The 21,371-nt window shown below is 42.6% G+C and overlaps 1 pseudogene; it reads right to left on the reverse strand.

The window, feature by feature from the left end:
* Nucleotides 1-6: 6 nt before the first annotated feature.
* On the reverse strand, nt 7-15,888 carry LOC136330158 (ubiquitin-conjugating enzyme E2 C pseudogene; annotated as a pseudogene).
* Nucleotides 15,889-21,371: the final 5,483 nt, after the last annotated feature.

The raw sequence follows: 21,371 nt of genomic DNA on the forward strand, positions 1-21,371 counted from the left end.
CTGCCCCTACACCCCACTTCCTGCTTTCAGCTCTTTTGCGCTGATTGGAGGTGGAGAGCTTTCTTGAGGTGGCTCACCCAGAACTACTTTAGGCTTCTGTTGTGTGAAGGGATCAACCCCTCCCTCAGCTATGGCCGCCTCCGCACTGAATGAGTCAGCTTTTGAGATCATCCAAGGCATTCCACTGCCAATCACCGTCTGTTTCTCTCTACATTCCTAGTGAAAGATTAGCCAGTCCTCTCAACCCTCCTTGCCCCTGGGGCCCCAGGCAAGTGGCTGTGATATTTCCTGCTCTCCTTTTAAGGAAGGCACTTCCCACACGGAGAACTTTGCTCTTCTCTCCTCTCAATGCTTTTTGTCTCCTCCAGTCCCTTGATTTCTAGGCTGGGTCTCCGGTTCTGAGACTGAGGGTTTCTGTCTCAGGGTCTCTCTCTTTAATGACAGCCCTACTGGACTCTCAGCCTCCCTTTACTTCTGGAAGCAGGGGAGCCCCCACCATGCCCTAACACTCCCTACCAGGATTAGTGTATATTCTTCTTTGCTTCTTGGTTTTTGAGACCTGTTCTTTTGGTCCAAAGTTGATTTTTCACAATGATTCTTCCTAAATTAATTTGTAATCGAGTTTGGTGGTGTGAGCTATAAGTCTCTGCATCTGCCTACTTTGCTGCCATCTTGGAATCCCCAAGATTCTTTGATAAAAGGAAGAACAAATGAAAGAAGAAAGGTCAGGAAACTATTTCTGCCAATGGATCTTGTTTCCAATACAGGATTTGGGGACATTTTGCTAGAAGCTGCCTTGTTCCCCCCAAATATCATCCTCAGCCTCCTTTTCAAGCCTGAGTAGCTCCTAAGTCTCTGAATCAGTGCTCTCACTGTAGGAGAGGGAAACATTGGGCAAATGAATGTAAATCTGAATATAGTGCCAAAGGACAGGTGATTCAGAGAGACCACGGTGGCAATAGTGGTGGTGGCTGGGTCAGGCCCTAACAGGTGGCAGCTGCAGCTGAGGGTCAGGTGATTCGGGGAGGTAGACAAAAAAGCCTTTCCTGCCTGCGTCATCTAAGTTTGCTGCTGGGCTAGAGATAAGATGGAGAGGTCTTGGCGTTGTCAGTTTGGGCTGCCAGTTGCAGCAGCTATTAGAATTTGAGAATGAATAGAAGACTTAGGTATTTGGAAAGTTGCAGTTTTTCTTGTTATTGTCTAATTTTATTTGATATTTTAGCTACACTATCATATTGTCCCCTATTCTTTGTCTGAAAATTGAGGTGGGAGACACCTGTTGAATGTAGCTAAACAAAATTTATGTGGCTGCTTTGAGATTTTTCTGGAGATAATATTGTCTATTCTCATCCTCCTTCTGTCTCTCTCAAAAATGGCCTTACTAAAATCAAGCACGCATCTTTCTAACATGGTTCTCTGAAATCCCAGGTTTGTCTCTAATTTGTCTGATTCTTGTTTGTGTTTAATCTTTGTTTAATGTTGTCTAAAATGTTATTTTTTTAAAACCTGAATTAAGTTCTTGCATGCAAAAATTGGAAATGTCGGCTCTAATATTAAAAAAAAAAAAGAATAAAATGGTGGATTCTAAGACTTGCTAATTTCCCAAACAGCTGCAAACTGCAAGCTGCTCCAAGGTGCAAACTGCTGCAAACCGTCAAGCAGGGTGAACTTGATTAACAAAAGTGTAAAATTTTTTTTTTGCAATGGGAAAATAATTAAAGTCATACTGGATTTTTTCAGCCTTAGTGTACTCCCTTGATTGCCTGTTAATTAATGGGGTAGAAATGTTTTTAAAAATATAGAAATCTTATTTGGAAAAGCATTTACTATTTCTTGTTAAAATTTAAATAAAGACAGGTATTTCCTTACAATCCTCAGGGTCAAGGTATTATAAAGTGTACCCAGCAAATGCTTAAAGTTTAATTGTAAAAAATATAAAAAGGAGAGCATATCCTGAAAGTCCTGCAACTTTACTTTATCATGCTTTTTATTTTAAAACCATTTTTGAATGCTTTTGTTCAGGGCCATTCAGCAACCGAAAGACTCTGGAATTCTACAAGGAGTGCCAAACCTATTTCTCCTGCAAACTCCTACCATCCTTCATTTGATCCAGTTAATAACGCTGTCCTGTCTTTCCCATAGCTCCAGATATACAAAGAAAGTTTATATAGGTGGAGGAGGGCCCTCAAACCCCACAGCCAGATCTTCTGATCATGACTTTTAAGTTCTATAATGACCAAGAGGAACAGGAAAAGGAAGACAGAGCCCAAAGAGATCAGGCAAAATACCAGCTTTTGGCATACACCCTTAAAAACTCCCAACGCCCCTATAGACCCTCATAAGCCTCCATCAGAACCTTGTTTCATTAGTGGAAAGGAAGGTCATTGGGTTAAAGCCTGGCTTATCGGCCTCCACCAGGGCCATGCCCTTGCTGTGAAAAAAAGAGACACAGGAAGGTAGGCTGTCCCCTCACTCCTCCAAGGGAGGGTTCAGTCTCTTCCAGCCTATTCCAGCCACCTGTGTCCTAAACTTGCCCAGCCTGCTGAGACTTGCTACTGAAGACTAAAGGTGCCCAGGGCCATTAGCCCCTTCTCACATCACCACAGACGAGCCTAGGATAATTTTGCAAGTAGCAGGTAAGGCAATCACAGTTCTTACAGACATGAGGTCCACTTACTCTCCCTTTCCTGAATATTCGGGTTGTGCCCATCCCTCAAAGATCTCTGTTATGGGTGTTGATGGCATTATTTTTTTCTCCCCATTTGCCATGGATCCACTGCCTTGTTTAATACATGCAGGCATCCCCAAACTACGGCCCACGGGCCGCATGTGGCCCCCTGAAACCATGTATACAGCTCCCGCTGCACTTCCAGAAAGGGGCACCTCTTTCACTGGTGGTCAGTGAGAGGAGCACTGTATGTGGCGGCCCCCCAACGGTCTGAGGGACAGTGAACTGGCCCCCTGTGTAAAAAGTTTGGGGACCCCTGAAGTGTCTCCTGCCTCAATGCCCCATGGGGCTGGGACATTCTCCTAATTTACATCACCTCCCTCTCTCTCTCTTTCTCTCTTTCCTTTTTGCCCACTTCTGTTACAAATTTACCTCTTACCCCCAGCAGTGTATCCCAAGGTTCTCCTCACCACCACATGGCTGGAAAGTTCCAGGGAAGGGCCTGTTGGGTTTATCTCTCCGTATTAAAGGAAACAGAAGCTTCATCTAAATACATGCTGCAGATGGCCCTTTCAGTCTACTTGAATCATTGCCAGCTAGAAGCAGTGGTCACTGGGACTTGGATTCTAGCTGTAGAGTGTGGAATGTGACCACAGTTCCAGTGCGTTGCAGACTTTTCCTGAATGTATGTGACTTTTGCTCCTTGGGACAGTTCTCAGACTGAAGTGGGGTTGGGTTATATTTATAAATAATGTAGAGCAGTGATGGTGTCAACATGGACCTGGTAAAATTACATTAACATATTAAGGACATACAAAACTACAAAGATTTTATTTTAGATCTTGCTGTATTAGCTAAGACATTGCTTGATAATCTAATAGGCATAATTCACTTCATAGTATTGAGACACTTGTTTTTTTTATTTTTATTTTTTTATTTTTTTACAGAGGCAGAGATAGACAGGGACAGACAGACAGGAACGGAGAGAGATGAGAAGCATCAATCATCAGTTTCTCATTGCGCGTTGCGACTTCTTAGTTGTTCATTGATTGCGTTCTCACATGTGCCTTGACCGCGGGCCTTCAGCAGACCGAGTAACCCCCTGCTGGAGCCAGCGACCTTGGGTCCAAGCTGGTGAGCTCTTTGCTCAAGCCAGATGAGCCCGCGCTCAAGCTGGCGACCTCGGGGTCTCGAACCTGGGTCCTTCCGCATCCCAGTCCGACGCTCCATCCACTGCGCCACCGCCTGGTCAGGCGAGACACTTGTTTTATTATCAGTTAGTAATGGCTATTTTAACTTTGTTGTTTATTTTATATTTTTCCAGTTTTTCTCTGAATCGGAACATGGAAATCAGATGAGTATAAATCCCAATACATGAATCAAAGTTTAAAATAATATAAAAGGGTGATATATCTGGGACCAAAAAATGAACAGGGTTTTGCAGTTAGATTTTGAGGGAACAGAGGTGCTGGGAACTGGCTTTTCCCCAACTCCCCATGTTGCTTACAAAAATGCTAAGCCTTCCCCACACCTCCATGTGATGATTGGCTTTCTCCCACCCTCATATTCTCCAGAAAAGACTGCAAGCAAATTTCCTCTTTATCTAAAGTTAGGATGTTAAGTATTGGTGGGGGGTTTTTGCACTCAGTAATTCTAAGGTTGCCTTGGAAACTATAATCAGAAAAGTCATTGAATTGCTAATGGCCCACTTTGCCCTGTAAATAAAGGAAAATGTGGTTTCTTGAGGCAAACTTGTTTTTCTGCTACAGCGGTGTTTCTGCCAGCAGTATTTACAGAGCACTCCCGAACCCATCTTTTAATTCTTTAAGTCTATTTTCTTTAATTCTGCATTGTTCTTGCTCGGGACCTGAATATACTCATCACATGGATCTGCAACAATTCACCTGGCACCTTCCGTCTAGAGCTGATGCTTCAACAACATGAGCTGTTTTTAGCTCCTGAGGCTGATATACTCAGACCAACCAAGCTACCTCGGCACTAGGGCTGATGTACGAATGAACTGAACTAAAGGCTGAATTGAGCCACATGCTGCAAAAGAGGAATTGAGAGAGCAGAGAGAGAGGATGGTGCAGAGAAGCAAATAGTTACTTCTCTTGTAGCCCTGACCAGGAATCAAACCTAGGATGTCCCTATACATGGTCGATGCTCTACTGAGCCAACCACTCAGGGCCTCTTTGATATTTTTGTTCAGGTTTTTGAACATAAGTAAATACAAGCATTCTTCTAAATTCTACTTATTAGTGAAACTACTTCATTAAAATAATTTTTTTTCCTGACCTGTGGTGGCACAGTGGATAAAGCGATGACCTGGAATGGTGAGGTCACTGGTTCAAAACCCTAGGCTTACCCGGTGAAGGCACATATGTGTGTTGATGCTTCCTGATCATCCCACCTTCTCTCTCTTTCTCTCTCTCTGCCCTTTCTATAAATGAACAAAATCTTTTAAAGAATAAATTTTTAGACAAACTTAATAAATTAAAATCAACGGTGTGCATTTAAGAGTCTGCCATTGCTCACCGGTTGCCTCAGTGGTAGAGTGTCAGCCTGGTGTGTAGATGTCCCAGGTTCAATTTCCTTCAGGGCACACAGGAGAAAAGCCTATCAGATTATCTCCCCACTCCCCTCGCAGTTGCTTCTCTCTCTCTCTCTCTCTTTCTCTCTTTTTCTCTTTCTCCCCATTTTGCAGCCATCGATCCATTGGATTGAGTTGGTCTTGGGTGCAGAGGATGGCTCTATGGCATCCACCTAAGGTGCTAAGAAACGCTTGGTTGATGAGCAAGAGAGTAGTGCCCCAGATGGGCAGAGCATTCCACCCTAGTGGCTTTCTGGGTATTTTCTGGTGAGGGTGCATGCAGGAGACTGTCTCTGCCTCCTCTCCTCTCAGTAAATAGAACAAAAAAACAATGAGCCTATTTTCCTAACTGATGTACTCTTTGCATTGTCTATGTCAAATAAAAATTTCTTTTTCTATCCTTATCACTGTTTTAGGAATTCTACAGCTGTGTTCTTTTATCAATCACTTCATTGTGCTAAATAGTAAATTTCTCGTAACAATGTTGACCACTTTTGATACATTCACTTGCCATCTGATTATCTTTGAAAGTGTCTGTTCAAGATCCTTTCATGTTTTTAAAATTGTGGACTTTTAGAAATTTTATGATGTGGATACCAGTCTTCCTTCCGCACTTTCCACAGAGATAAAGAAGGAGGAATAAACAAGAACAGGTAGAAAGGGAGAGAGATGAGAAGCATCAATTCTTCCTTGTGGCATTTTCGTTGTTCATTGATTGCTTTCTCATATGTGTCTTCACTGGGGGGCTACAGCACAGTGAGTGACCCTTTGCTCAAGCCAGAGCTAGCTTGCCCTCAAGCCTGTGACCTTCATCTTCAAGCCAGTGTCTTTTGGCTCAAGCCAACAACCCCACACTCAAGACTGGTGAGTCAGCACTCAATTCAACTACCTCAGGAACTTGAACCTGAGTTCTCTGCATCCCAGTCCAATTCAAATTGCACTGCCCCACCGCCTGGCCAGGCTGAATACCAGTGTTTAAACAGATAAAACTTGTGAGGTATGTGTTGAGATTCCTTGTACGTATTAATATTTACTTACTCATGCATGCCAATGGTCCTCTAAGTGTTCCAACATCATTTGTTGGAAAGAATATGCGTTCACAGTCAAAGCCTTTGTTTCTTTCTCAAACAGTTGAGTGTATTTGATTTGTGCAGGTCTTTTAGTGGGATCTCTATTATGTTCCATTTATCTATATTATGCTTTCACAAATATTGCCAATACAAATACTACATATAAGTTTTAAAATCTTTTGATATAAACCCTGTAGGCTGGTTATTTTTAGTTAGAATTTGTTCTTCCTATATTAAGTGTAGAAACCCAGCAAATATTATCTTTACCAAAAAAATCAATGGTAAGACATTTTATATTGTCTACCCCTAATTAGTGGTGTGGTAAGAGACTTCAATTTTGAGGTGTCTGTTCTAAAAAATATTGCCAGTATTTAACAGGAGGAACTTAGTACAACCCAAAAGATGGATTAAGATGCAAAATACCTCATCATTACTCCTTAAATTAATTGATGACATAAATGGGAAAAATACATCAGAGAAATGGTCACAAAACAGAGAAAATCGAGAAAATATGATGTCTTAAACTGATATTGTATTGTGGGTTGAGTACTACAACTTTGGAAAAATCAGTGGAAAATTTTGTGAACTTAGAGATTTCTCAGTTTGACAGATGTACCATAGTTATATAAAATGTTCACATGATAGGAACTTGAAGTATCCTGCTTGAGAGCAGACTCCTCTGGCTGTGCACACCCTCACCAGCTTGAGTGTGGATGGCCTGCTTTGCATGGAATTATACACATGACCCCACGGTCGCTAACTTGAGCCCAACATCACTGGCATGTGCAGGATTTCACTAGCTCCACTGAAGGCTTCCCCACCCGTCAAGGTCCATATGAGAAAGCAATCAATGAACAACCTAAACCACCCAAATCTCTCCCTTCCTCTGTCTCTTTTGTCAATTAAGAAAAAAGCTGGAAAGAAACAATTGTGATCTAATATTATTTTCCTTCTCATAAAAAATTTCTGTATTATAACATTTATGTATATCTACATGTAATTAATAGTAAGTGGGTATAGAAAAATTACGGGTGAAATAGTAGGATGATAACTCAAGTTGCCAAAAAACTATGCATTAAAAAATTGTATGGCCATGCTCAGGTGGTTAGAGCATTGTTCTGAATTGCCAGTGTTGCCAATTGCGACCCCAAGTCAGAGCATATACAGGAACAGATTGGTGTTCCTGTCACTCTCTCCTTCCTCTCTCTCTAAAATACACTAATAAAATAAACAGTATAGAAAATAGGTATACATTTATGAGGGGTACACATGATGGCACTATTTTTAGCATGCCGGCTTTTTCTACCCCCTTCTTATACCTTTCAAGATTTATGTCTCTTTGTCCTAAGCTCCAAGGTCCCATGTTTTCCTCTGTAACTTGTTACTGAAAGTTATTTGACAGCTCACTTCTTTGACCTCTGTTTTTCCCTTAATAAATGTCTTAGAAAGAAAGGGGTATACTTGAAAAACATATTTATGTTTGTTTCTAATATTATAAAAATTTTACAACTCAAATAATTAATTTATGGTTCATTTATATTATAATGCCCTCATTTTCCAAATCTTTAAAAATTTTGTTCACTGATTACAAACAGTAAGTGGGGGCGAGAAGAAATACCAGTTCTTGTCTGACATATTATTTATGCATTTATTGGTTGATTCTCCACCAGAACTCAAACTCAAAACCTTGATGAAACAGGATGACGCTCAAACAATCTGAGCTATCCATCCTAAGCTCATTATTCAAATTCTTACTTTCTTCCATGATTTGTTAGAACCTTTCTTTTTGGAATTAAGGGTCTTTTTTTATTTTTACACCACTAAAGATATAATTATGCCGACATCTTTTGTTGAAAACGTGTTGCAACTCTGAGTTGATGCTTCTCATCCCTCTCTTTTTTTGTCTGGCAGTCCCTGTCTGTCCTTTTATTGCTCACTTTAAAAAAAAGTACATACATATTAAATTTTAATGTCCTATACATACTGATTCACCTTAAATCCTAGGTAGTTTATATTATAATTTTGCAATGATACTTGGAGTCATTTAAAAATTAAACCATACCCTACAAAAAATTTTAAATTATACTTCATTTTTACAGCTTTACATCTATAATTTATATTGATATATAACATTTATTATACATAGTAATTTTGAAAGTTATTGACGTTTAGTAAGTTTACACTTCTGACATGAAAATCCAGTTTCTAGAAAACTTCATGACCTCATACATAAAGTAATTAAGTGGTTGTAGTATTTTTGTTATGTTTTATAGATCTTTTCTATATTTGAAATACAATCCTTTACCAAATACTTGTGTAAATATTTTCTTCCAAACTCAGGCTCTAGGCTGCAACTATGAGTTGATGCTTCTCATCTCTATCCCTTTCTGTCTGTTTGTCCCTGTCTGTACTTTTTTATTGCTGACCAAAAAAAGTACAAATGTATTAAATTATAATTTAGTAAAATTTTTTATATTTTTTATGATTCATCCTTTATTTTCTTTCCCCACAGCTCTGCATAAGTCAGGTTCAAAAAGTTTCTCCCATTTACTTTGATAAGTTTTATATTTTCACTTTTTACACTTTGATCTGTGATCTATTTTGACTTAATTTTTGTTTAGGGCTTGAGTTACGGGTCTTAATTTATACATGTGCCACTAGAGATACAAATATGGTTTGTATCTTTTGGTTAAAAAGACGTACTACTCTGGCTCCCAGGTATTCTGGAGGAAACAGGTGACTGCCTGTCTTTAGTTTGAGTAGCGTTGGGGTCAAATAGCATCTAAGGGTCTGTAGACAGCAACTACCATGTCCCGACTGTCCTAGTCTTTGCGGGTCACATACTATGTAACAGATGAAGGCATTTAGTATAATCGTGGTGTCAGGATCAGGTTCGGGATATAAAGGACTCAGGATGGTCCTCATGTGAGGATGGCTGGTCCCGCTGTGGGAATAATAAGGGTGTGTGGTCAGTGTCTGAGGTGCAGACGGTGTCGTCAGGTTGCAGTTTTGAAGGCCCAGGCCCCCAGGGTGGTGATGGGCATGAGGTTCCAACCTCTGCAGTTGGGATAGAAAGGAATCCATAGCCTTGCACCGCTTGAGTATACATGACAGTTTTCCCTATTGTTAAACTTCTGTTGTTTGCACTTGGGCTTCTTATGAATAATGCTGCTGTGAAAATTCTTATACGTACATTCTGGGTCAGATATACCTTTATTGGCTAGGGCAGTAGTCCCCAATTTTGGTGGGGGCCAAGGACTGGTTTAATGTCAGGAAATATTTTCACAGACCGGCCTTTAGGGTGGGACAGATAAATGTATCACGTGACCGAGACAAGCATCAAGACTGAGTCTTAGACGGATGTAACGGAATCTGGTCATTTTTCAAAAATAAAACATCGTTCAGACTTAAATATAAATAAAACAAATAATGTAAGTTATTTATTCTTTCTCTGCGGACCAGTACCAAATGGCCCACAGATTGGTACTGGTCCGTGGCCTGGGGGTTGGAGACCACTGGGCTAGGGGATAGATATAGCTTAGATAAAATGTCAGAAAAGGTGGTCAAGCCCAGGGCAAGCAGTTAGATGCCCTCTGTGTTTTAGCCTTTCATACAGGGGCCACCTAACTGCAGTGCAGAGCACACCCATTGGTCATTTTTGGTTGACACTTTTGCACTGCAAAGGCAGAACTGATTCCCACAACCCTATACCTATGGTCCTCAATGCCAAAAATATATATGTGTTCCTTTGCAGAAAATATTTGCAAACACCTGCTCTTAGCTTTTAATATGTAGCAACAGACACTTTTTTTTTTTAATTTATTCATTTTAGAGAGAGAGAGAGAGAGAGAGAGAGAGAGAGAGAAGGTGGGGAGGAGCTGGAAGCATCAACTCCCATATGTGCCTTGACCAGGCAAGCCCAGGGTTTCGAACCGGCGACCTCAGCATTTCCAGGTCGACGCTTTATCCACTGTGCCACCACAGGTCAGGCCCAACAGACACTTTTTAATTTCATTACCCACACATGTTCTTATTTGCTGACATAATCTTCATTTTATTTATTATCCATCCCCGACAAAGTGACCTATATGAAGTGTATAAATTAAGTCCTGCTGTCTCTTAGTCAAACATGGTGGCCTCAGTTCACATCGATATTGCAATGTAGGAGTTCCAGGCTGGGGATGTCAACCTGGTAATTGGATAATCTGAAAATACCACCAGGCAGCAGAGGGAGAAGATCTAACTGTTTATTACTTATGAAGCGTGCTGGTGCCCCAGGGGGGAACCACCACTAAGTAGCTCACTGCCTCCTCTTTCTGTACCTCCTTGGGAGCTGAAAGCCACAGTAATAACAGCAGAAAACACTGGCTTGTATATTGGAAAGTCTTATTTTTCCTCATACACTTTCTCGGAACTTCTAGGGACCAGGCTGTGTTTCTTCAACACTCACCCTCTAAACTCACAGGTCTCCAAACCTTACATTTTAGCCTTTTGTTTTTTATGGAAAAGGGATGAAGGTCTTATTATTTTCCATAACTGCTTCCTGCTACTTAGGGTCAGTGAAGTATTTATGGGGCAGGGGATAAACGAGAGTCCTCAGACCCGGACTGGTTGGACAATGTCCTTAGGTAGTCACTTGCTGGGGAAGTCGTTGGTATTGGTGTTGGTGTGCAGCCTGGAGGAGGAAAATGTAATGGTGGTTTCTGTACCCGGCGGACTGAGTCAAACTCTATATACAACCTCTGGTGCACAGGGTGCAGAAGCAGCCTGCAGGAATGAACACTTCAGTGACAATTATAAGGGAGGTTAGGACAGAAGAAGTGGCTACTTCTCCTGAACCTGTCCCAATTCCCAAAATTATTTTGAGGGTTTACCAAGAGAGGGATGAGCTGCACTGCCCTTCTGTGCCAGAGTTGCTGAATCCCTGGAATGGGTACACTGGTTGTTGAGGGCTACATCACCATTGGGAGAGAGGTATGTTAAAGCACAGGCTCCCGCCCAGGTAGTAGGAAGGCCAACGTACCGTCCTCCCCGCAGAGGAACAACATTCCCTGTTGTGTCAGGCAGGAAGGGAGATGAATTGAGAAGAGGTGAGAAAGAGGGTAGGGAGGTGTGCTTTTTTCTTGGGGTTCTGCTGTCCAGACTGATAATGTAGATGCTATTCTTGCTCCAATAAGGGGAGAGAGATGGGTAGTTGCTTGTTGGGTGCAGTGAAAATGAGGGGGACACCAGAGTGGGAGGTGATCCAGGAATAAAGGGAGAGGGAGGGATAAGAGGAATTAAAAGAAGGGGCTTGTAATGTAGGAAAGGAAGGAAACTGGACTGGATGGAGTAAGCAGCCGTTTATCTCAGGAGGGACCTGGTGTCTATTTGCTGAGACAACGGTGTGGTTGTTAACTGTAGAGTGACAGTGATGTTGCATGTTGTGTTGGCAGAGGCCACCTGGAGTGTTCCTGATGTTTTGGTGAAGCATCAGGGGGCTTGACTTACCCTGTGCTCTCCATATGGAGCACTTTCAGGATTTTATTTATAATTTTTTCATGCATTTAATTGGTCTAAATCTATTTTTAAAGATTTTATTTATTTATTTTTAGAGACAGAGAAAGAGAGAGAAGGCAAAGAAGAGCAGGCAGCATCAACTCCCATGTGTGCCTCAACCAGGCAAGCCCAGGGTTTCAAACCAGAGACCTCAGCATTCTAGGTTGATGCTTTGTCTGCTGCACTGTCACAAGTGAGGAATCATTCTCAATCTTTATACTGTATTTAATTGTGCCTAATTTTTTTGTATCACATAATCATACATTTTTTATGTCAGGCTTCTTTTGCTTAATTTGAATGTGATGGGCGATTTTTTCCTTTTTATTTTTTATTTTTTTATTTTTATTTATTCATTCTTAGAGAGGAAGAGAGAGAGACAGAGAGGAAGAGAGAGAGACAGAGAGGGAGAGAGAAAGAAGGGGGGAGGAGCCAGAAGCATCAACTCCCATATGTGCCTTGACCAGGCAAGCCCAGGGTTTCGAACCGGCGACCTCAGCATTTCCAGGTCGACGCTTTATCCAGTGCGCCACCACAGGTCAGGCGATTTTTTCCTTTTTTAATGTGTGTGTATATGTAATAAATGTCAGGTAAACTTATTCTGTAATGCTTACACAGTAAATATTTTGGAATTGCAAGCCATGAAAGACTTATTCCATGTGCTTCACAAAGGAAGGTGTTTTTTGGTCTGAACAGGCAGTGGTGCAGTGGCTGTATCATCTACCTGAGCCTGAGGACTCAGGTTTAAAACCCTGAGATTGCTGGCTTGAGCACAGGGTAGTCAGCTTCAGGGTGGGATCATAGACCTGAGCCCAAGGTTTGAGGAAGGCGTCACCGGCTCAGCTGAATCGCCCTAGTCGAGACACATATGAGAATGATATCAGTGAACAACAAAAAGTGCTGCAGCTACAAGTTCATGCTTCTCATCTCCCTTTTTGTTTGTCTGTTTGTCTTTCTCACTTAAAAAAAGTGTTTTTCTTTTACCAGCCTTTAGAAATATTAAAGGAGACAAGGTGGTATTTTTCCCGTAGCATGCCGTAGTCTGAGTGCATGGCAGTTGTTCCTACCGATAACTGAACTTGTGTTGTTTGCAGTCCAGGTGGTTAGGATCCAGCTGCCATGAAAATTCTTGTACTTCTGTTTCAGCAGTGCACTTTTTGTGTGTGTGTTTCGGGGAGTTTTATGGGGAAAAATACATAATTTAGACATTTAGCTGAGGGTGACAGTGCTGTATGTTAGTGTGTTTATAACTTCAGTCTGAACAGATGATACGGAAATGTTTTCCACAGTAAATGAACCCTTTACATTTCCTCCAGCTACAGACCATTAGTGTACAGTGTGGTTTATGTGCCTGTTAAAATCTCTTCATAGATTATCACTTTGAGGAATTTTCTCATGTCGTTTTTATTTATATTTATTTTCTTATTTCCTGATTTGGGGGAGAGGACAGGAGAGAGCGAGAGACAGAAATATCATTCAGTTCCTGTGTGAGCCCTTACGAGGGATCAAACTGCCAACCCTGTGCATCGAGACGACACTGACCAGCCAGGCTCTCTAGCCAGGGCCCAATTCTTATTTTTATTTAAAAACTTTTATTCATTGATCTGTGAGAGGGAAACATTGATTCATTGTTTCTCCCATCCCTGCATTCACTTGGTGATTCCTATGTGTGCTGTGACTGGAAATCAAACCTGAAATCCTGCCCTGGCTCATTGACTCAGTTGTGAAGTGTTGGCCCATAGTGTATATGACCTGGGATTGATTACCCAACAGGGCACAGAGGAGCAATGCCCAATTGGTAAGCCACCCCTGCCGCTCTCGCTCGCGATCTCTCTCTTACCTCATACAGCCATGGCTTGATTGGAGCCAGTTGGTTCCAGGCACCCATGATGGCTTTATGGCCTCCACCTCAGACTCTAAAAGTTGCTGAGCCACAGAAAAACAACCCAGATGGGCAAAGCATGGCCCCCTAGGAGGGTTGCCAGGTGGATTCCTTTTGTGTCACATACAGAAGTCTGTTACTCCCTCCTGTTCTGTCACTGAAAAACAAGCCTGCAACCTTGGCATATCAGGACAGTGCTACAACCTGCTGAGGTATTTGGCCTTGTTTCAGGTATCTGAAAGTTGTTTTTTTTGTTGTTGTTGTTTTTCTGAAGCTGGAAACGGGGAGAGACAGTCAGACAGACTCCCGCATGCGCCCGACCGGGATCCACCCGGCACGCCCACCAGGGGCAACGCTCTGCCCACCAGGGGGCGATGCTCTGCCCCTCCGGGGCGTCGCTTTGCCGTGACCAGAGCCACTCCAGCGCCTGGGGCAGAGGCCAAGGAGCCATCCCCAGCACCCGGGCCATCCTTGCTCCAATGGAGCCTTGGCTGCGGGAGGGGAAGAGAGAGACAGAGAGGAAGGAGGGGGTGGGGGGTGGAGAAGCAAATGGGCGCTTATGTGCCCTGGCTGGGAATCGAACCCGGGTCCCCCTCACGCCAGGCTGACGCTCTACCGCTGAGCCAACCGGCCAGGGCGTATCTGAAAGTTTTATGTACTGCTCCATTTAGAGCCATCTGCAAAATGATGTTTCTCTGTGTCTCAGACAGGTTTTCATCTTCTTCTTGTCCGCCCACTTCTAGCATGGAAGTCTTATTGTCCCAGAACCATTTTTATTTAAAAAGCCATTCTTATCCCCTTCCCTGCAGAACTTCCATTGCCATCACATGCTGTCTATGCATGAGTCTGTGCACAGGCATTTTTTTATACATACCTTTGTCTGGTTTGTCTATTGTACTGTCTTAATTATAATGACTTGAAGCTCTCACTAACTGATAGAAAAACTCTCTCAACTTTAAAAAAAATGTAAATAGATACCAGTTTCGGATTTTTGTTGGTATTTCACTGGGTCTATATATACATTTGGGAGACTTGACATATTTATTTATTTATTTATTTATTTAGACAGAGTGCAGAAGAGAGAGAAGAGAGAAACATCAACTTGTTCCACTTAGTTGTGCACCCAGTGATTGCTTTTCATATGTTACATGTCCCTCCTGGAGCTCTTGTGGTGACCTAAGGATTGAGCTGGCAACTTCAGGACTGAACCGGCGACACGGCTGCTCCAGGGAGTCATTCTATTCACTGAACCACCAGCCAGGGTGTAGACATGACATCTTTACAATGCTTTCACAGTCAAGTTTTCCATTTATTTCAGGCTGTTAACATTTCCCTCCAGCTCTTCCTGGCTAGCTCGGTGAGTTAGAGATCAACCCGAAGCACCAGAGGTTGCTGAATCAATGTCCAGGCGGGGCACATACAAGAACTGATCGATGTTCGTGACTCTCTCTCTGTCTCTCTCTCTCTGTCTCTCTGTTTCTAACTCTCTTTTGGCTAAAATCCATAAAAAAATTTAGAGTTTCTTCTCTTTCTTTTTTTTTAACCCAAAATGTATTTATTTAATATAGTCACCACAAGGGCTCAACCAGAGACTTAATTAAAAAAATAAAACAAAAATGACACCACTGCTGAAGATACAGAGTCCTATACAGAAATCAAGGTAAGGACAGACCATCTAAGGAAAAAAAAGCACAGGGACAGAGACCAGACAGCCCGGGTCAGGTATCGTGTGGAGACCTACTTGTTTTGCGTTGGTTTCTTGCAGGTACTTCTTAAAGGCTGTGGGGCTTTTCAGAGCTCGGCAGCTTGTGTGTTCACTGGGCTGTCAGGGTTGGGTTCTCCTAGCAGGCTCTGGATGGAAAGCGGGATGGTCCTCACGTCATACAGGGCAGACCACTTGTTCTTTAGGATATCCAGGCAGAAGTTACCCTGGGTGTCCACATTGGGGTGGTAGCAGGGCGTGAGAAACTTTACTGTGGGTGCGCTGTATGGGTAGCCCCTGGGGAACGCTAGAAGGAGCTTACATCTCAAGTCTTCATACTGTGCCAGCTGCTCCATGGATTGTGCCCACCCATTTGAAAAGGTTGTCTGATTCTGGGAAGGCAGAAATTCCTTTGTCACCAGACTTCATGAGGCTCATCACCTCCTGCTATGTGAACTCTTGCACCCAGGGCCCTGGAGCAGCGACTCCATTGGACTCGGTGGGCTCTTTTCTGAGTTTCAGCAATGCTGGCAGCAGCTGGGTCAGGGTTCTTTGAGCAGTGCTGACAAATACACAGGAAGTCCAGGAGCATGACTGTAACTGCATATTTTTTTTAGTAAAAAATGATTTAAAAAATTTATTTTTTGTGACAGAAAGAGGGACAAATAAGGTCAGACTGGATGGAAGATGAGAGGCATCAATTCTTTGTTGCGGCACCTTAGTTTCATTGGTTGATTTCTCATATGTGCCCTGATTGGGGCGGGGGGAGCTACAGCAGACAGAGTGACCCCTTGCTCAAACCAATGACCGTGGCCTCAGGTGATTTTTTGCTCAAACCAGAGGAGCCTGCATGCAAACTGGCAACCTCGGGGTTTTGAACCTGGGTTTTCCATGTCCCAGTCAGACACTACATTCACTGCACCACTGCACTACCACCTGGTCAGGCTGATTTTAAAATTTTTTAAATTTTATTTAATAAAAGCATTGTCCAACAGTGTGGATGTCCTGGGTTTGATTCCAGGCCACCACACAGAAGAAGCATGCATCCACTTCTTCACCCTTTCCCCTCTATTCACTCTCATTCTCTCTCTTTCTCTCCCACAGCCAAGGCTCCACTGGAGCAAAGTAGCCCAGTTGCTGCTGAGGAAGGCTCCATGACCTTTATTTCAGGTGCTAGAATGGCTCCAGTGCAACTGAACAATGCCCCCAATGGGCAGAGCATCTCCCCCTAGTGGGCTTGCCGAGTAGATCCCAGTTGGGTGCATGTGGGATTCTGTCCCTCTGCTTTCCCACTTCTTAGTCCAGGGGGAAAATTTTTTTTCCTATTGAATTAATAGTGATAGGAAGGAAGAAAGAAATAAAAAAAAAAAAAGATATATATTTTGTTCCACTTATTTTTGCATTCTTTGGTTGCTTGTGTGTGTTCTGACCAGGAATAAAACCCACAACCATGTCTTCTCTGAAAGATGCTCTAACCAACTTAGCTAACTGACCAGGGCTTGGATGAGTATTTGAAATGTTTTTCCAGCCTAACCAGACCATCAGCCTAGGATGCAGAGGATCCAGGTTTGAGTCCCCGAGGGCGCCAGCATAATCTCAGGCTCATCTGGTATGAGCAGGGCTCTCAAGCTTGATCCCAAAGTCGCTGGTTTGACCAAGAGGTTACTGATCTGCTGCTGTTCCCCAGTCAGGGCACATGAAAAACCAATCAATGAACAACTAAGGTGCCACAACAAAGAATTGATGCTTCTCATCTCTCTCCCTTCCTGTCTGTCTATCCCTATGTGTTTATTTCTCTGTTTCTGTGGGAAAAAAATTTCCATTGATTTGAGAGAGAGGAAGAGAAATACAGAGCAGGAGAGAAGCCATTTTGTCATTGTTCCACTTAGTTCCATTTTAGTTGTGCACTCACTGCTAGCTTCTCATATATGCTCAGTGTGATGTAATAATGCTCTATCCACATAGCTACCCAGCCATGCCTTAACATAATTTTATTTTAAATTATATCTTTCTTTCTGTAATCATGGGAATTGTGTACTTTGACACAACTGTTAGTTTTCATCCTTTATTGTGCTCTCTGAGAACTCTGGCTAATTTGGGTTTAGGAAGATTATTTCCCATATGCTTTTATAAGTTTTATACTTTCTCATATTATACTTAAAACTGTGATCTATTCAGACTTAATTTTTCTTTATGACTAGAGTTAAGGGTCTTAATTTATTATCCTGCCACTAGGTATACAATTATCCCAGCATTTTCTGATAAAAGACTTAACCTGTTGGCTTATTTTGGTACCTTAATGAAAAAGTAATTGATGGTAATGCATTTAGATTCTCAATTCTGGTGATGCCTTTCTCATTGCTGCAGAAAAATGAAGCCTCACTTTACTGGCTTTACTTTCACTGCCTTTCCTCAAGATCTGGTACCAATGTCAATTGTAGATTATCTAGGCTGCTCTTCCTCTCTGGTTGGTAATTGCCAGACTCACTCGGTACCCATTTCTCCAAATCTCTTTCTAGTCTAAAAAATTTTAAGAATATTCCTGCTAGCAGTTTCCATTTGGTGTTCCTTTACAGCAGGGGTCCCCAAACTACGGCCCGCAGGCCGCATGTGGCCCCCTGAGGCCATTTATCTGGCCCCCCGCCGCACTTCCAGAAGAGGCATCTCTTTCATTGGTGGTGAGAGGAGCATAGTTCCCGTTGAAATACTGGTCAGATTGATGATTTAAATTTACTTATTTTCAATATTGTATTTGTTCCTATTTTGTTTTTTTACTTTAAAATAAGATATGTGCAGTGTGCATAGGGATTTGTTCATAGTTTTTTTTATAGTCCGGCCCTCCAATGGTCTGAGGGACAGTGAACTGGCCCCCTGTGTAAAAAGTTTGGGGACCCCTGCTTTACAGCAATGGTCCCCTTCTCCCAGGCTGCGGACTGGTACCGGTTCGTGGGCCATTTGGTACCGGTCCGCAGAGGAAAAAATAAATAACTTACATTATTTCCGTTTTATTTATATTTATGTCTGAACGATATTTTATTTTTTTTTATTTATTTTTTTATTTATTTTATTTTTTATTTTTTAGAGAGACAGAGAATGAGTCACAGAGAAGGATAGACAGGGACAGACAGGAACGGAGAGAGATGAGAAGCATCAATCATTAGTTTTTCATTGCGCGTTGCAACACCTTAGTTGTTCATTGATTGCTTTCTCATATGTGCCTTGACCGCGGGCCTTCAGCAGACCGAGTAACCCCTTGCTGGAGCCATGGACCTTGGGTTCAAGCCAGTGGGCCTTTCCTCAAACCAGATGAGCCCGCACTCAAGCTGGTGACCTCGGGGTCGCGAACCCGGGTCTTCTGCATCCCAGTCCGACGCTCTATCCACTGCGCCACCGCCTGGTCAGGCGATATTTTATTTTTTAAAAATGACCAGATTTCCTCTGTTACATCCATCTAAGAATCACTCTTGATGCTTGTTTCGGTTACATAATACATTTATCCATCCCACTCTAAAGGCCGGTCTGTGAAAATATTTTCTGACATTAAACTGGTCTGTGGCCCACAAAATGTTGGGGACCACTGCTTTACAGGATGTATGACCTCGACTCTGTAGAGTATCATTCTCCTCTGTTACACAACCTCTAAACTCTTGACCATTTCAAAAATTTTAAAAGAACTAACTTTTTAAAAATACAAACTTCAAACAAACTGCTGTGGCCTTGTATTTCTGCTGAACCACTGAACAAAGCTCACTTCTTATTTTGCCTCTGGAAGCTACAGTCTCTGAAAATACACTCGTTTCCACAAACAGTCATAGTGCCAAGAAAACGGAGAGTTTGAGGACCGTCCCACCATCCAGCCACCTCAGATGACAAGCCCCAATATTGCAGCTTTTTTTACATCTAGTTTAAATTTCCCCAAATGGCGGCCTCCAATGCGGCTTTTCTGAGCCAGGGAGTATTGACAGGTCGCCTTCAAAAGAAGTGCAGGAAATGCAGGAAATCGCCTCTGTCTCTTCTAACGCTTCAGTTCCTCGTTGGCCACAGTAACAGGCTTATATCGGGATGACGCTTTCAGGCGCCAAGTTAGTTTGTGGAAGTGTGAATTTTATATTCCTCGTGGGCTCCAGAAAACCAGATCAGTGTGTTCTCCTTTGAAATGTTCCGAAATGTTTTATTTGGTAGGAGATTGTGTCTGATATCTCAGAGTAACTGACAAAACAGAGTAGAAGTGGTGCAGTGTGGACCCCTGGAATTATGGTGGTGGGAGGAGTCGTGTGGAAGAAGCTCCAATGTATTGCCAAGGAAGAAGGTGACTGCCTGTGGTTTGCGTACTGTTGGGCAAATAAGCTTTACAAATGTTTAAGTTTTCTTGCTTATATTTTGCATTGGCCTGGGCAGCAATTGTGTGTAGTCTGTGGAAGGCTGTGGTGTTTGCCCTCAGGGTGGCAGATTGTAAACTGCAGATTGCCTTTTTGTCAGAGGGGACATTGTATTTCTAATGTTTTCTGGAAAAGGGTTTTTCCCCCCCTTAGCCACCCACCATGGCTGTCATGTACATCATCCTATGCTCAAGGCAGTGACCACGGGGTTTGGAACCTTGGTTCTCAGCATCCCAGGCTAATGCTCTATCCACTGCATGACCGCTTGGTCAGGTATTTTTTCAATATTTTATGTATTTATTTTAGAAATAGGGGAGAGAAGGAGATGAAAGGCAGAGTGTAGGACCCAGAAGCATCAACTTGTAGTTGCTCCTTATATGTGCCTTGACTGGGCAAGCCTGGGGCTTCAAACCAGCACCCTGAGCATTCCGGTTTGATGCTCTATCCACAGCGTCACTACAGGTCAAGCCTGATGAGGTTTATAAGAAATTTATTGAAGCATCTGCCAACAGATGGGCTGAGTGCAAAATGTCATCAGCATTGAGTGCCAGGGAATTTAAGCTTTTATAGATTCAGTGAGGAATGCTAGCAAGATTAATTTTGGTGGGGAATTTTGGGACGGGGTGGTAAGAGGGGATCACTTAATGAGAAAATTGCCCTAGTGGGGGTGTGGGTTAGGTAGTGAGGAGAAGTGAAATATCATTTTTTTCCCAGGTGGAAAATTAAGGAAACGCCCTTGTGCCAGATTACTTAAATCTGACTAGTAGCCTGACCAGGTGGTGGCGCAGTGGATAGAGCGTCGGACTGGGATGTGAAAGACCCAGGTTCGAGACCCCGAGCTCACCAGCTTGAGCGAGGGCTCATCTGGTTTGAGCAAAAGCTCACCAGCTTGAGCCCAAGGTCACTGGCTCAAGCAAGGGGTTACTTGGTCTGCTGAAGGCCCGCAGTCAAGGCACATATGAGAGAGCAATCAATGAACAACTAAGGTGTTGCAACGCGCAATGAAGGACTGATGATTGATGCTTCTCATCTCTCTGTTCCTGTCTGTCCCTGTCTATCCCTCTCTCTGACTCACTCTCTGTCTCTGTAAAAAATAAGTAAATAAATCTGACTAGTAGAGGATTTTTGGTAAGGGGCCCCAGATCCAAACGTAACAGGTATAGAGCTACTTTTTGAAGGAAAAGAAACTAAATTATTCTAGAAGCTAGTATTTTTTGAATTGTTAGATTTCTGTAAGGTGCAGAAGTTTTGTGCAAGGGGAAGAAACAAAAAGAGAAGGACTGATGAAGTAAACAGATTAAAAAAAAAAAGGAGGGGGGACTGTTCTAAAACCTTAAATAAGCAGAAAGCAGAGAAGATTTAGATGAGCGTCCCCATATACCTCAAGAGAAAAAGACAAAAAAGAGGCTGGAATGTTGACACATCTCACCTACTGCTGAAAGCTTGTAAATTCTTGTAGGACAAAATCTGCTTTCTGCTATTTTTCTTCACTAACTCATGCTGCTGTTGTTTTTCAGAAAGTCATGACCGAGAACACAGACC

The sequence above is a fragment of the Saccopteryx bilineata genome, chromosome 3 (genome assembly GCF_036850765.1).
Source record: "Saccopteryx bilineata isolate mSacBil1 chromosome 3, mSacBil1_pri_phased_curated, whole genome shotgun sequence".
Lineage (NCBI taxonomy): Eukaryota > Metazoa > Chordata > Mammalia > Chiroptera > Emballonuridae > Saccopteryx > Saccopteryx bilineata.